Here is a 15,209-nt window from a genome sequence, read left to right on the forward strand (position 1 = left end):
TAGGTAAATATTAATAGAATAGGTTTTATTTAAAATCCCGAATCACCCAAAAAAATAGAAGATATGGCAACGTTGTAAATTTTCAAATTTCTAGATTAGGTCTAGAATATATTTGTCTCTCTTATTACATAGGAGAGAGAAAGAAGGATATATTAAATGTCAAACTTCCATCTGGTCTCAATTTTCTTTGTTATTTTGTTAAGAAAAGTGTTTTTCAGTAAAATGTTGGACACTTTTCTATCCCCAATCAAGTGTGGCTTTTAGATAAACTATAATATAATGAAAATATAGTGAAATTATTACTTTATAGGGCCGAAATAAAGAAAAATTCAATGTTGAAATAATTTTCCGTTTTTCTGAAAAACGGTAAGAGACCGCCAAGAAAAAAGTAGATTAGTAATCTACGACCTCAAAATAGTGTGTATACCAATTTTGGTGAAAATCGGACGATTTCCAGTTTTCCCAATAATTACCACATTTTTTATTATTTTACAGGTAACACCTAACAATTTTATAATAATGATTATTTTTTTACAGATGGATGTAAGAAGATAGCTTTTATTTTTATTGTTTCAGTAATTCAGGGGGGGGGCAAATGCCCCCTCTTGCCCCCCCTGTCCGGCGCCCATGCCCCTAAAGTATTTGCGCTTATTAAAGACTCATCCTGTATAAGCGTTTTCAGGAAACGCTCGCCGCGTTGTCAATTGAAACATAATACATGTAAGTCTACAAAAATTTTACGGTGCAGATATCGACTCAGAGGAAGACTCGTTTGCGAGAGCGGAGATCTGCAATACGATGAGTCTTGAGTCTGTGGATGAGTCAGATACAAACAGTGAGGCAGAATAGTAAATGTATGATATCTGTTTTTGAAATAATAAAAATATATATTTATAATATAATTTTATACATGATTTATCTATACTTAAAGGGATGAGGCGGCGAGCGTTCCCTGAAAGCGCTAGAGTAATATCGCGCTTTTGATCTCTGTCTGTCGCTGATTTAGCCACCATCTTTTGGCTGCCCTTTTGTATACGGCTCTTAAAATAAATAAATATGACATTCCACCAATCGGCATGCTATACATGCATACCGAACCTGCATGCATTCACGTTGTCTGTCGGCACTTTAGCGACGAGGAAAATGTGTGCCAAGAATTATCCATGTTTCTTAATAATAAATAAAAACTATTTTTACAATTACAACTCGTGTACGTTATAATATTTTTAGTGTCAAAATTTTACCCTTTCGATTGGGATAGAGCCCCGGAATCGCGCTGGCCAGACATGACTATTTTATAATGTCTACACAAAAGAATACTTCACAAGAAAAATTAGCCATGTAACGATGATAAGGCTTTATATGTAGCCAGCTCTTAGACTATATATGTCCAATGGATATTTTGTTTTAACGAAATTAGTAAAATTGTGGTACAAAATCCCGGACGCGCGGGGGTTAAGATAGAAAAAATAACTTAAAACTGCACAAAAATAGAAAAATAAACAGATACAAAAAAATCTGCTTTTGTAAAAGATTTAGTAGATGAAAATAAATCAAGAAAATGAAACTAATTTATTATCTTAACCTCTAGTCCAATCCTAGTAAAATGCAAATCTACGAAAGAAAAAAAAAACAATTTTCTCTATTCCATCCCGTATCTCTACTCGCCCCTATCTAAAAAACGCGCCCCCAGACCCCGCGTCTCGTATAGAAACAAGTTGGCCGCGCGTCGCGAAAATAGTTGCCCATCGGACGCCGCCGCGACGCCTTCTTGCAGCGAGCGTCGACGTCGTCGGTCTCAAAGTTGGCGCGCCGTTCGGTCGCTTTTTGTTTTTGCCCGAAAGTTTGCGAATAAATAAAGACGACTCAGAGAGGGAGAGGATTCTTTTTTTTTCTTTCTTGTTTAAAGTTCGGCGACTTTTAAATATTTTTCTAGAGTTTCTTTGTGGTTGGAAGACTTCTTTCTCAGATAGAAGAAGAGTTAAGATTATTGTCGGTAAGTGCATTTCTTAACTGTCATTTTCCTTATGTATTTTTAATACCCAAAAAAAAAGTTATGTGGAACAATTTTTTTTATTTAAAATTATACTATATTTTTAATTTTAGCGACTAGATTCTACTTCATTTCCGATTACTTTTTGATGTTTAAAATAAATTTGAATATAGTAATTTATTTTTGAGATAATTTTTTGAATTGTTTTTTCCTCAAGAAGATATCTAGGTTTATCGTTCTTTTCTCAAAATATATCAATTAAAATGTCTCTACTACGTCAGAGTAATTCAAATAATTTATAATGTCCGATTCCTTTTTAGGGTTTAGTCTAACGGGTACATAAAAAAATAAAAATAAAAAAATATAAAATAAAATAAAAACAGTATAAAGCGATTAAAAAAATAAAACTTAAAAAAATTGAGTGATTCTAAAAAGAACAACGAGAACAACTCAAATATGATTTCGAAACAAAATTACTTAAAATATGTTATTGATTATGATTAGTTTTAGCTACAAGAAATTTCGTACTAACTTTCAGTCAAAAATAAATTATTACAAAATAGATACAGAGTAAATCTTAAGTAAGTGCAAATATTTTCGGGGCTGGTAGATCTCGATAAAAGAACCAGATTTTATTTTTACCGTTTTTCAAGTAAGTCCAAAATAACCGAGTTATTTTACTTTAAAAATTTTCAAAAAATGTTTGCTTAAATTTTGAGATCCACTTTTCTAGATTTTCTTTCTTGAAAATTTAATCTACTACCTATGTTGCCATATTATCAAGATATTAAGTATTTTAACTAAAAAAAATCCAAATTTTTTTAAAAAAATTCAAATTTTTAAAAAAAAAATTTGGCAAAAAAACACTCATAATCGTGTTTATGGGGTCGAAATAAACTACCCCCAAAATATTTGCACTTATTTAAGACTCACCCTGGATAAATTTGATTATTGTAATATAAATATTTGAGGCAATTTTTGAATAATTTTTTCCTCAGCAAGAAGAAACTTACCCAAACTTTTTTTGGCAAACGTATTTGGCAAAAACTAAAGTAATGTACAACGAACTAAACTGCCTGTCAAATTAAATACCACAGCGATTTTTTTACTCATTTTCAACGAGTTGTAACTTTGAAAAAAATGGACCAATTTTGTTGATTTTTTAGCATATTAAAGATCCCTTTTAGTAGATTGATCTGATTTTTCTAAATTTTGTATGAGATTTAGTTTTCTATGATACACAAGGTGTGAAGAAAAGGAATGTAATTTTTGCGTTGCTGCCGTTTTACCAAAAAACAAAATTGAACTAGAATTATAAGTTCTGGGTATAGCTAAAACTAATATCTCGGGATGTATTTGGATTTTTTACGATAACTCATCGGGAATAAAAGAAAATACATTTTTAATCTAACTTGTGTTTTTTCTACCTTTCTTAAGAGATATATGCTAACAAAACTGAAATTAACTTTAAAATTGTCGGATATTCGTTACTTTTACAATGTGAAATTAAAAAAAAATGATTTAACTAACGCAGTTTAATACAGGATCTCTTAAAAATACGAGCAGCGAAAAAGTAAAATTATTTTTTTAATATTCTGAACTTAACAGCCCATAAGCTTTTTTTTTGTAAAAACTCTTTTTGTGTCTAAAAATCTGTAGTTTAGGTGAAACTTAATAGTTTTTTTTTAATTTCACATTGTAAAAGTAACGAGTATCCTACAATTTTAAAGTTAATTTCAGTTTTGTTAGCATATATCTTAAGAAAGGTAGAATAAATAAAAGTTAGAGTAAAAATTGATTATCTTTTATTCCAGATGAGTTATCGTAAAAATTTCAAATACGTCCCGAGATATTAGTCTTAGCTATAACCTGAACTTATAATTCTAGTTAAATTTTGTTTTTTGGCAAAATGGCAGCAACATAAAAATTACAAAAATTACATTCCTTTTTTTCACACCCTGTATATCATAGAAAACTAAATCTCATACAAAATTTAGAAAAATCAGATCAATTTACGAAAACCGATCTTTAATATGGTAAAAAATAAACAAAATTGGTCCATTTTTTTTCAAAGTTACAACTCGTTGAAAATGAGTAAAAAATCTCTGTGGTATTTAATTTGACGGGCAGTTTAGTAGACAGAAAATACATTCTAATAAATAACAAAACACTAGACATAGTAGAAGTATATAGATATTTGGGACAACTAATACACAGCTCGGGATCATTTCTATACCAGAAGAAATCAACAGAAGAATTAAATTAATGAGCAGTTATGGAAGAAAGCAGGGAGTACTTATGGAAGAAACTTAATCATATTCAAATCTAGAATGCCACTTTACCTAAAGAAGAAAATATTCGACCAGTGTGTACTAAGTAATGACCTATGCATGCGAAAGCTGGACACTTAAAACGAATATTATAAGGAAACTGCAGGTCGCACAATGTTCAATGGAACGAAATATGATTGGAATAACCAAGAAAGACCGTAAAAAATAGTGTGGATACGACAAAAAACACAGATAATAGATGTCATCCACAGAATCAAATCCAAATCAAATGGCAACAGGCAGGACACCTGGCAAGAATGACGGACAACAGATGGACCACAAAAATTACAGCATGGTACGCATGAGGATTTAAGAAACCTAGAAGAAGACCTAATCTGAGATGCGATCATGATATTAGGAAATTAGCCGGGATGACTTGGGCCCGCATAGCCAACAATACACAACAATGGGCATTAGCGTAACAAGCAATTTATCCTGGGGTGGGCCTGGGGTTGAGCCCAAGGGCGGCCTAGAGCTTTTGTTTTTTTTTAATGAAAAATAATTTTAAAAAACAATTTTTTTGAATAAAACCTTTACATGAATTTCTCTATCAATAAATTTCATAGACTTGGTTATCAAACCTTGTTCCCGTAGATTACTTAAGTACCTACAAATTTTCTAAAAAAATAAAAATTAACACCATTTTTGAACACAACAAAATAATATTAACTAAAAGAAACTAGAAAACGTCATTTTTACTGCATCACAAGCAAATAAAAATTAATACGTAGCCAAGAGTCATAATTCAGGATTACTCTGGGTGGTGCCCAGCAGTACCTGGGGGGGGGCACCACTGGGCATCCCTGTAGTTACGCTAATGACAATGGGTCCAAGTATAAAGAGAGTATACACCATAATAATTCTAAATAACCATTTAGAATTATGCTTATTCAACCAATAAGCAGAAAATAATAATGGTAATGATTTTTACAAATTAACAAGATTTTGTATTGAAATTTCTTTTTAATATAATTTTCGAAGTACAATTTAAATTATGTAGATATAGAAAATATCGTTCTTCTTTTTTAAACTTGATTTACGAAACAATAATATGTTACTCTCTAAAAAAAATCTTTATGGGTATTTCGTCACTGCACTGCAAGAAAATCTACAAAATAAAATAGTTATTTTTTGTAAACACTTCTGCGTTAAACCTAAACGGACGCTGCTTGTCAGAAGTTATGTTTACAGTATACAAATTTGCCTAACAAAGAAAAAAATGCTTAACGTTTCGGAAAGTTATCTTTTTCCGTCGTCGGAAGCAAAAAATACAAAGAATAAAGAAAAAAGCTATATAAAATATTTAAATTCAACTATTCGAGAACACTAACAGATACGTCTACAAGAAACTGTTCCTTAAAATCAAAGAAGCGATTGCCATACATTACTAACATCTATAGATGCATGAGCTATACATTTATTTTTATTAGATTGAATTAAAAAAAACTCTTTTCTTTTTCTTTTAGAGGCTATCGCTTCTTTCATTATAATTTTGGCGTTATTAAAATTTATTCTGTGCCCTGTGTCCCAGGAATGCTGACAAATCTTAGATTTGTGAAAATCTCTTTTCCTTACTTAAATCCTTTCTTAAATAATTTTTATGTTCTTTAATTCTCACATTTAGGGGTCTAGATGTTTCACCAATGTAAAATTTAATGTTAGTAATGTATGGTTGTGATCGCTTCTTTGATTTTAAAGAACATAGCATAAATAAACATAACATACGTAAAATTTAAAAATAATCATACAGAAAGTTTGGGGCTTTTTGGTTTTACTTTATTAAGAAATTGTTATCAGGTAGTAATTGTTAGTTTTGAAGTTTAACTTGAATAATGTCATTTTAACAGAACGTCAACGGTTTCTTGTAGACGTATCTGTTTTAAAAAAGTAAAGTGTTCTCGAATAGTTGAATTTGAATATTTTTAATAGTTTTTTTTCTTTATTCTTTGTTTTTTTTTGCTTCCGACGACGGAATGAGATAACTTTCCGAAACGTTAAGCATTTTTTTCTTTGTTAGGAAAATTTGTATTACTGTAAACATGACTTCTGACAAGCAGCGTCCGTTTAGGTTTAACGCCACAAGCGTTTACAAAAAATAACTATTTTATTTTGCAGATTTTCTTGCAGTGCAGTGGCGAAATACCCATAAAGGATTTTTTTGGAGAGATGAATCCGCCACATAGATATAGACATTTTTTAATAATATGTTAACAAAAATCTTTATAAATTTTTCAACTGTAAATTTTAAAACCTATACTTGATTAGCAGACTTTTTGATCATACCGAAAATGCTTTAGATAAAATATTACCACCATTTAAAACATATTAAAATCCCAGAACGGATTTTAACTTTAAACTAAGTTTTTATAACTAACACAAACTAATTAACGTGAAATGACGTTGGGAAGTTTAGAGGACCAGGAAATAAAAATTAAACCTTCGAACGCTATAACATAAGGACGGAAATGTACCACATTAAACTATTTAATATTTAAAGACGTAGATTTTAGTCTTCTTTGGAAAGATTAAAACTCCAATAAAAATTGAAAATAAATTACAAATCAATACATGTTTGAAATGGTGTTAAAAATACTAATGGTTATAAAATAAAAAATTGTAAAAAAGTAAAAGAAGTTAGTATTTCAGAAAATTAAATATGTAAAAATATACTTGGCCAAAATAATTAAAGATTATTTACTCACTAGCAGTATTATATTGTTTGTAATTTTTGTACAAAATATTGTATCAAATAATAAAGTAATATAATACAGGGTGGCCCATCGAAAACGTTCCGCAAGGCATAACGGTTAGGGTATTCTTTTTTTCAGAAAATCCAAAAACACGTCAATTTTGTTTGTGAGGGGGGCAACTTTTGACCCAAAAACGACTACAAAATCTTCAACCCTTTGAGCGGGGGTGTCATCCCCCAACTTTTCTCAAATGGGAAGGGGTGTCAAGTGGCGCCGCAATGAAAAGAGCTTTCTAGTCTCTATATTTCCCCGCCTCGTTTTTGAAAATCGGTCGAGTCATGGAGAAAATATGAAGGATTGAAATTTGAAAAGTTTATGTAAAAGGATAAATTCCTTCGACCAATTTGAGTTTTTTTCTTATTATTTCTAGATGTTTACGCATTTTTTCCCTTGCCACAAAGTTGAACGATCAGGTGTGGTAGTTGCTAGATAGCTATTCTGTGACTGGTGCATTGAAGTTCTTCTCAATATCGTTAAACTGACCCACAATAGAATTTCCAAAAATACCAGCCCATACGTTTAATCTCTGAGGGTTTTGTGTGTGCACCTCGTGAAAAACCCTGGGGTTGTCCTCAGCCCAGTACCGACAGTTGTACCCATTAACTACATCGTTCAAAAATAGGAAATCATTATCATTCGTCACTCGTTCACTCATAGTTTCACAAAATTGCAAGCGACGATCAAAATTGTCTTCGAGTTCTTGTACCAACTGAATTTTGTACGGGTAGAACTTGTGGTTTTTTTAATATCCTTTGGACATTTGTACGATTCACGCCGGTCTCATTGGCTAATTTTCTTGTACTCAGCGTACTATCCATGGCAACTTGGCCCAATACGAATACCTCCATAGCTTCATTTACTACAGGATTTTCCATCTGCCTCTTTTTATTCATAACGGAACCAGTTTTGCGAAATTTTGCTATTAACTCGCGAACAATTTTGCCATAAAGGTGTTTGTCAGGATGGAGTTCATTGGCATATCTGCGCAACCCGATTGCCGCATTCATTATTTTTTAAAATAAAGTTCGATTATTTCCACTTTTTCTGCAAGTGAGTACACCATAATAATTGTTAAAAAGTTTAACGATATTGAGAAGAACTTCAACGCATAAGTCACAGAACAGCTATCTAGCAACTACCAGACCTGATTGTTCAACCTTGTGGCAAGTGAAAAAATGCGTAAACATCTAGAAATAATAAGAAAAAACAGCAAATTGGTCGAAGGAATTTATTCTTATCATTTACTCTGATAAATGTTTAAATAAACTTTTCAAATTTAAATCCTTCATATTTTCTCAATTACCCGACCGATTTTCAAAAAAGAAGCCGGAAAGTATAGAGAATAGAAAGCCCTTTTCATTGCGGCACAACTTGTCCCTCCTTTCCATTTGAAAAAAATTGGGGGATGACACCCCCGCTTAGAGGGTGAAGATTTTGCAATCATTTTTGGGGCAAAAGTTGTCCCCCTCACAAACAAAATTGACGTGTTTTTGAATTTTCTGAAAAAAAAATTACCCTGGCCGTTATGCTTTGCGGAACGTTTTCGATGTGCCACCCTGTATAAATATAGACATTATTTAACATAATTACTTGCACATATTCTGTTATATTATTTTATGTATGACATTAAATTTACTATCGCTCTACTACTTAGAACAAGTGTAGCTAATATGTTGTGTATTTGGTGATAACGATTCACAAAATTACTAAACGCTAATGAGGTATATCGTTTGATACGTAATAATATAATAGTTTCTATTTAGAAAGCTGCATATATCTATGTAATGATGACATAACATTTTCGGTTTATTTTATTTATTTCAAAAAATAGCAGGTTTAGTCGTGACTGACTAAGTTAAGATAAAACTCAAAATTTAAGTGAGGATGCAGTCAATAATCACCACACAGGCTAATAAAACTACTTTTTTAAATTTGTCAAGCTTTCGAGAATTTTATTCTCATCATCAAGACATTTTCTAAAATGTATAAATAAAAAAAAATTAACATTTTAAAATTGTATAATGGAAAAAACAACTTACGACTGAGTCAATTAGCAAAAACAACATCCTCTGCACAAAAATGCCTTAAAACTAGCATCATATGACATTGGAATATAAGGAAATTTCCATTATAAAATATTAAAATACATATCCAACGACATTACTTTTTTTTAAATATTTTTTTTTAATTTACTAAGAGTAATAATTTCTACATTGTTGTTTCGAGCTCGATCAAACAGTGACTGTTTAATAAAGTACCACAATGAACTGAATATTCTAGAACTCTCCTTATCAAAAGATTTTTTATATATAATGATATTTACTTCTTGTAACGTTCTTTTGCAAAACAACAACCATCCATGTAAGTTGTTTTTTCTGTTATACAATTTTAAAATGTTAATGTCTTTTTTTATTTATACCTTTTAGAAACTGTCCTGGTATGGGAATAAAATTCTTGAAAGCTTGACAAATTTAAAAAAGTAGTTTTATTAGCCTGTGTGGTGATTATTGACTGCATTCTCACTTAAATTTTGAGTTTTTTTATTTATTTCTGTAAAATGAATTATTGGAATTTTAGACTGTATACAGAGTGGCGCACCTCATTCGCCTCGGTTGATTATACGAAAACGGAAAGATGTAGAAACAAAATATTTTTTGGGTATATGTAGGAAGGCAATGTGCATAATTTAAAATTATTTTGAAATGTACAGGGTGTGGCAGAACTAAAATCCATACCAAAGTTATATTTTTTCTTATGGAACACGCGGTATTTTATTTCATTTTTGGATTCTTCGATATAAAATAAGGCATTTATTATATATGTTTAAAAGCTTTGGTTTTTGAGATATTTAAAGATATTTAAATATGCATGCTATAATAAAAAAATTTGTCAATACCTTGTACAGGGTGTCCCATTTTGGTTGAAATCATACGGTATCTCCGTTATTCGTGAAGATAGAAGGGTGCGGTTTGCACAAACCTGTGCCACTTTTTTGTCAAACGGAAGATGTCGTAAACAAAATTTTCATAGCTCTCTTCGTTCCTGAGCTACAGGGTCTTTTTGAAAATTTTGCAATTTGGGACAACCCTTGTATCTCTGTTATTGTTAAAGGTATTGAGACCGTGAAAACTGTTTATTGTAGAACTTTTTACGTAGAATACAGTGGCGTAGTCTGTTATTCTACCAAAAAAATATTTTGAAAGATATAAACTAAAGTTATGTTTTCTTAAATGGAACACCCTGTATATTAATAAATTATATGATCTGGCTTGCCATAAGCTTCTCAAAAATATATAATACTTTATATTTATTTTCATTATTTAATGCAATATTTAAAAAAATATATTAAAAGATCATATTTATTAGTAGGCCATGATTGATAATAAAAGAAACTAAAGAATTATTAAAAGTAATACTGCTATCTGTCTCTCGTTTTATTTTGAGAGCCACTAATTAATTCTTTGTATATTAGGGAAACTTAAATCTGTACTGCTATTTCTAATTCTTGGAAGCTAGCGTATCGGAACTTTTAAATATTCCTTTAGCTAATTTACGTCAAATATAATTTCAGCCAAGATGGGGCTCCCCCTTACAACTTAACTTACAACGAAAATATTAGAATTTTGTTAAATTATTTAATATTTCTCAAATCAATGAACTGGAACCAATGTACCCATATGATGGCCTCCCTGATTCCCGGATTTGTCCTTTCTCGATTTCTGATTTTGGGGATTTTTGAAATATGAAATATATCGTGGCAACTCATACAATAACATACGATGTGGAACACCTGAAAATGCTTTAATAATGCAAGCTTTTAGATATTTGCAAACCCATCTCATTATAATAAATTCCGTTATAAAAAAGAGAAAAATATATTCAGAGGTTCAGTGGTAAAAGTTCAAAAGTAAAATATATCAGTCCCAAATAAAATTTTAATATGTGTATGTCTATTTTGGTAAATACCATTTTGATTTTGTTATTTATCACGGCCTACTAGTAAGAAAATGATATATTTTAAATATTGCAGTAAATAGTGGAAATAAATATAGAGTGGTATATATAATTTGAGAAGCTAATAGCAAGGCGGATCATATGATTTATAAATATACAGGGTGTTCCATTTGAAAAAACATAACTTTAGTTCATATTTTCAAAAATATTTTTTTCGTAGAAAAACAGACTACGCCACTGTATTCTACGTAAAAAGTTCTACAAGAATCAGTTTTCACCTTCTCGATATCATCTATAATAAGGGAGATACGGGTGCTGTCCCAAATTGCAAAATTTTCGAAAAGACCCTGTAGCTCAGAAACGAAGAGAGCTGTGAAAATTTTGTTGACAGCATCTTCCGTTTAACAAAAAAGTGGCACAGGTTTGTGCAAACTGCACCTTTCTATCTTCACGAATAACGGAGATACCGTATGATTTCAACTAAAATGGGACACCCTGTACATTACTTTTACGAATTAATTCTTGCGCTGAATTTCAAGCCAGAAAAATAAACTTTAGTAAAAAATGTTATTGCTTCCTTAACTGCATACAGGGGTATCAAAAATTGCTGGTCTATTTTAAGTATTAATTTTACGCATAAAAACTTCGTTATTTCAAATCCAACGCTATGTATTTTTTTAAATAAGTCGAAGCAGATTTAAATGCTCTTTCAAACTATATTAGGGTTTCCTATACCCATCTGGCTCAGATTTCGAATAAAAAGCGATTTTTCAATAAAATTGTAATCAAGATGGCTGGTGTCGCCATTGCAGTTTTCTAGTGACACTTACTAGCTATTTTCAAAATCGACATTAGTTTATGGACTTTATTTAATTTTTTAACAGGTTATTTTTATTTTATTTACCGACAATAAGGTTAATAAGTATTTATTATTTTATCGAGAAAAATAAAGCAGTATCTTCTGGCGTAAGGAATGGATAAGTTACTAGTGTTTTTATATCTCAATAGGAATTTTCTTGACAAGCGTTACTTTAAAAAACAACTTTTCCTATTTCGCAGAGTTGATAGTGTGGTATACGAAAAACCTATTAGGCAGAAACCTGTCGTTGGAAGTGAAGAAAATAAATTTGCCTTAATTCGTTCTTTTATAGAAAATCCAATATATCTACAAGTCATCGTAATGTAAATCAAAGAACTACCTCTTTATTTTTCTTGATAAAATAATAAATAGTTACTTCTTAAACTATTGTAGGTAAATTACATGAAATTCTGTTATAAATTTAAATAAAGTCAATAAACTAATGTCGATTTTGAAAATAGCTACTAAGTGTTACTAGCAAATTGCCATGGCGACACCAGCCATCTTGATTTCCATTTTATTGAATCATTAATATGAAATCGCTTTTTATTCAAAATCTGAGCCAGATAGGTTTAGGAAACCCTAATATAGTTTGAAAGAGCATTTAAATCTGCTTCGACTTATTTAAAAAATACCTACATAGTGTTGTATTTGAAATAACGAAATTTTTATGTAAAATAAATATTTAAAATAGACCAGGAATTTTTGATATACCTTACACATTTAAAAAAGCAATACATTTTTTTAGTAAAGGTTATTTCTCTGGCTTTAAAGTCAGCACAAGAATTAACTCTGAAAAGTAATGAACAGGGTGTTGACAAACTTTTATATTATAGCATGCATATTTAAATATCTTTAGATATCTCAAAAACAAGCATTTAAACATATTAAACCCTTATAATAAATGCCTTATTTTATGCCGAAGAATACAAAAATAAAATACTGGGTGTTCCATAAGAAAAAATATAGCTTTGGTATGGATCTTAGTTCTGACACACCCTGTACATTTGAAAATAATTTTAAATTATGCATATTGCCTCTCTATATATACCCATAAAAAATTTTGTTTCTACATCTTTCCGTTTTCGTATAATCAACCGAGGCGAATGAGGTGCGCCAGCCTGTATAAGAATGAATATAATATAATAATCTAGAGTTATATGAAACAAGGCTGTTAGTAGAAACAACATTCCAAACACCAGAATTTACTTAAATGGAGAGGTCTTGAAGCAGGTTACGCAATTTAAATACTTGGGATGCATGGTTAACCAAACGTGGGATCCAGATTAGGAGATCAAATGCAGGATCGAACAAGCAAGAATAAGTTTTTTAAAACTTCGAAGGTTTCTCACCAAGGATGGTGAAGTGCTATGTCTGGCCCGTTTTGTTATATGGTGTAGAAGCATGGACCCTGAATGTAGCAACAATAAACAGAATTGAAGCCTTCGAAATGTGGACCCTACGACGAAAGCTAAGAGTGTCCTGAGCCGACCGTATAAGGAATGGAGTCATTCTCAGAAGAATATCACAGATAATGTACATATCTGGTATAGAAGAAGGTGAACTCTTAGAAATCATCAAGAAGAGGAAAATAGCGTATTTGGGACACATACCACGTGGAGAACGCTATCACTTTCAGCGTCTAATTCTCCAGGGTAAAATCGAGGGAGGCAAAAGGGGAATAGGCCGAAGGAAGCTATCCTGGCTGAGAAATATTAGTCATTGGACAGGCATAGAGGACTTCAAAGACACTCCAAGTCGCTGCAATTAATAGAATCATCTGAAAATTGACAGATGGAAACTTTCATTTTTAATTTAGAAAAAGATAATAAAAAGTCAAATAATTTAGACACAAATTGCTTGAAAGATCATCAAAATTGGTCCACTAGAACACAATATATCCCATCTATTGAAAACTATAGAGGCATTTCTATATTAAGCAACTTTTCCAAAGTATTTGAAGTTATTCTGCATAAATTTCTATTTTTAAGATCAAAAGCAAGCTTTCTATTTATCAACATGGCTTTTACTCTTAGAGATTTTGTATAACTAATCTCTGTTCTTTTTCCTCCTACGTCTGTGATGCCATTAATATAAGGAGCCAAGTGGATATCATCTATATTGATTTTAGCAAGGCATTTGACCAAATTGACCACCATATACTACTCCAAAAGTTGTCTGACCAATTTGGATTCTCGATCGAGCTTTTATCTTTGTTTCAATTTATCTTTGTTAAAATCATACCTTCTCGGTCGCAGTCAGTATGTCGAGCTTGAAGGGTTCAAATCTGACCTTTATACACCTACCTCAGGCGTTCCACAAGGTTCTAATTTGGGGCAGCTTCTTTTCAATATATTTATTAACGACCTTGTTTCAGTGCTCTACTGTCATAGACTTGCATATGCTGATGATCTTAAATTATTTAACCGTATAGATACTGTCAGAGATTGTGTGTCTCTCCAGGAAAGCGTTGACTTGTTTAGTAAGTTTCGTTTGACCAACAGATTGAATCTTAACATCTCTAAATGTAATGTTGTTACTTACTCTCGAACTGAAAGCCCAGTTAAATTCAATTACATTATAAACGAAGAAACATTGAACAGACTCTCGGTCATAAAGGATCTAGTAGTTATTTTCGACGAAAGATTCTCCTTTATTCCTCACATCGATCGAGTGGTTCACACCTCTAGAACACTCAGCTTTGTACTACGTAACAGTAAGCATGTTTCCAATTTATCAACCATCAAAATACTGTATTTCTCTTATGTGAAGCTTGATTATGGCTCAATTATCTGGTCCCCTATTTATAATTGTCATGTGCAATTTGTTGAATCTGTTCAAATCCGATTTCTAAAATACGCCATGTTTAGAGAGGACGGGGGTTTATCCTCAACGGGGTATAGATCATGAGCATATTTTGGATATATTTGGTGAATTGCCGTTAAGTACACTTCGTGACGTCGCAAATTTTAAAATTGATTCTCTATCTCTGCTCGAGCGACTGCCATTTCTTGTATCTCGTTTAGGCGCTAGACAGCAACCTGGTTTTTTCTTGGTTTTACGAGATCTAATATATTGCTGCAGAGTCCGATTTACAGAATGTGTCAGAATCTTAATCGAATTTCCACTGCAGTAGATGTATTTCATGGCAATCTCCCCACTATTCTCAAAACATTCTGTGATATTGCTGGCCATCCCGTTTAGTCTGTGCTAATTAATTAATTTTTATATTTTATTTTTGTATTTTAGTGTAGTATTTAATTCCTATTGTAATTATGTATTATTTTTTAATCTTATTTGTACTATTTTATGATATACTAGCG

At 31.3% G+C, this 15,209-nt stretch overlaps 1 protein-coding gene across 1 annotated transcript in view; it reads left to right on the plus strand.

The window, feature by feature from the left end:
* Window positions 1-1,913: 1,913 nt before the first annotated feature.
* The window catches only part of LOC115874429 (neuropeptide F receptor-like), a gene marked incomplete at its 3' end in the record, with an annotated part of 277,047 nt that continues 263,751 nt past the window's right edge, over window positions 1,914-15,209 (plus strand). Inside the window, 1 exon segment of the mRNA XM_030889592.1 lies at window positions 1,914-1,996.

The sequence above is a fragment of the Sitophilus oryzae genome, unplaced genomic scaffold (genome assembly GCF_002938485.1).
Source record: "Sitophilus oryzae breed Bouriz unplaced genomic scaffold, Soryzae_2.0 scaffold_128_pilon_pilon, whole genome shotgun sequence".
Taxonomy (NCBI): domain Eukaryota; kingdom Metazoa; phylum Arthropoda; class Insecta; order Coleoptera; family Curculionidae; genus Sitophilus; species Sitophilus oryzae.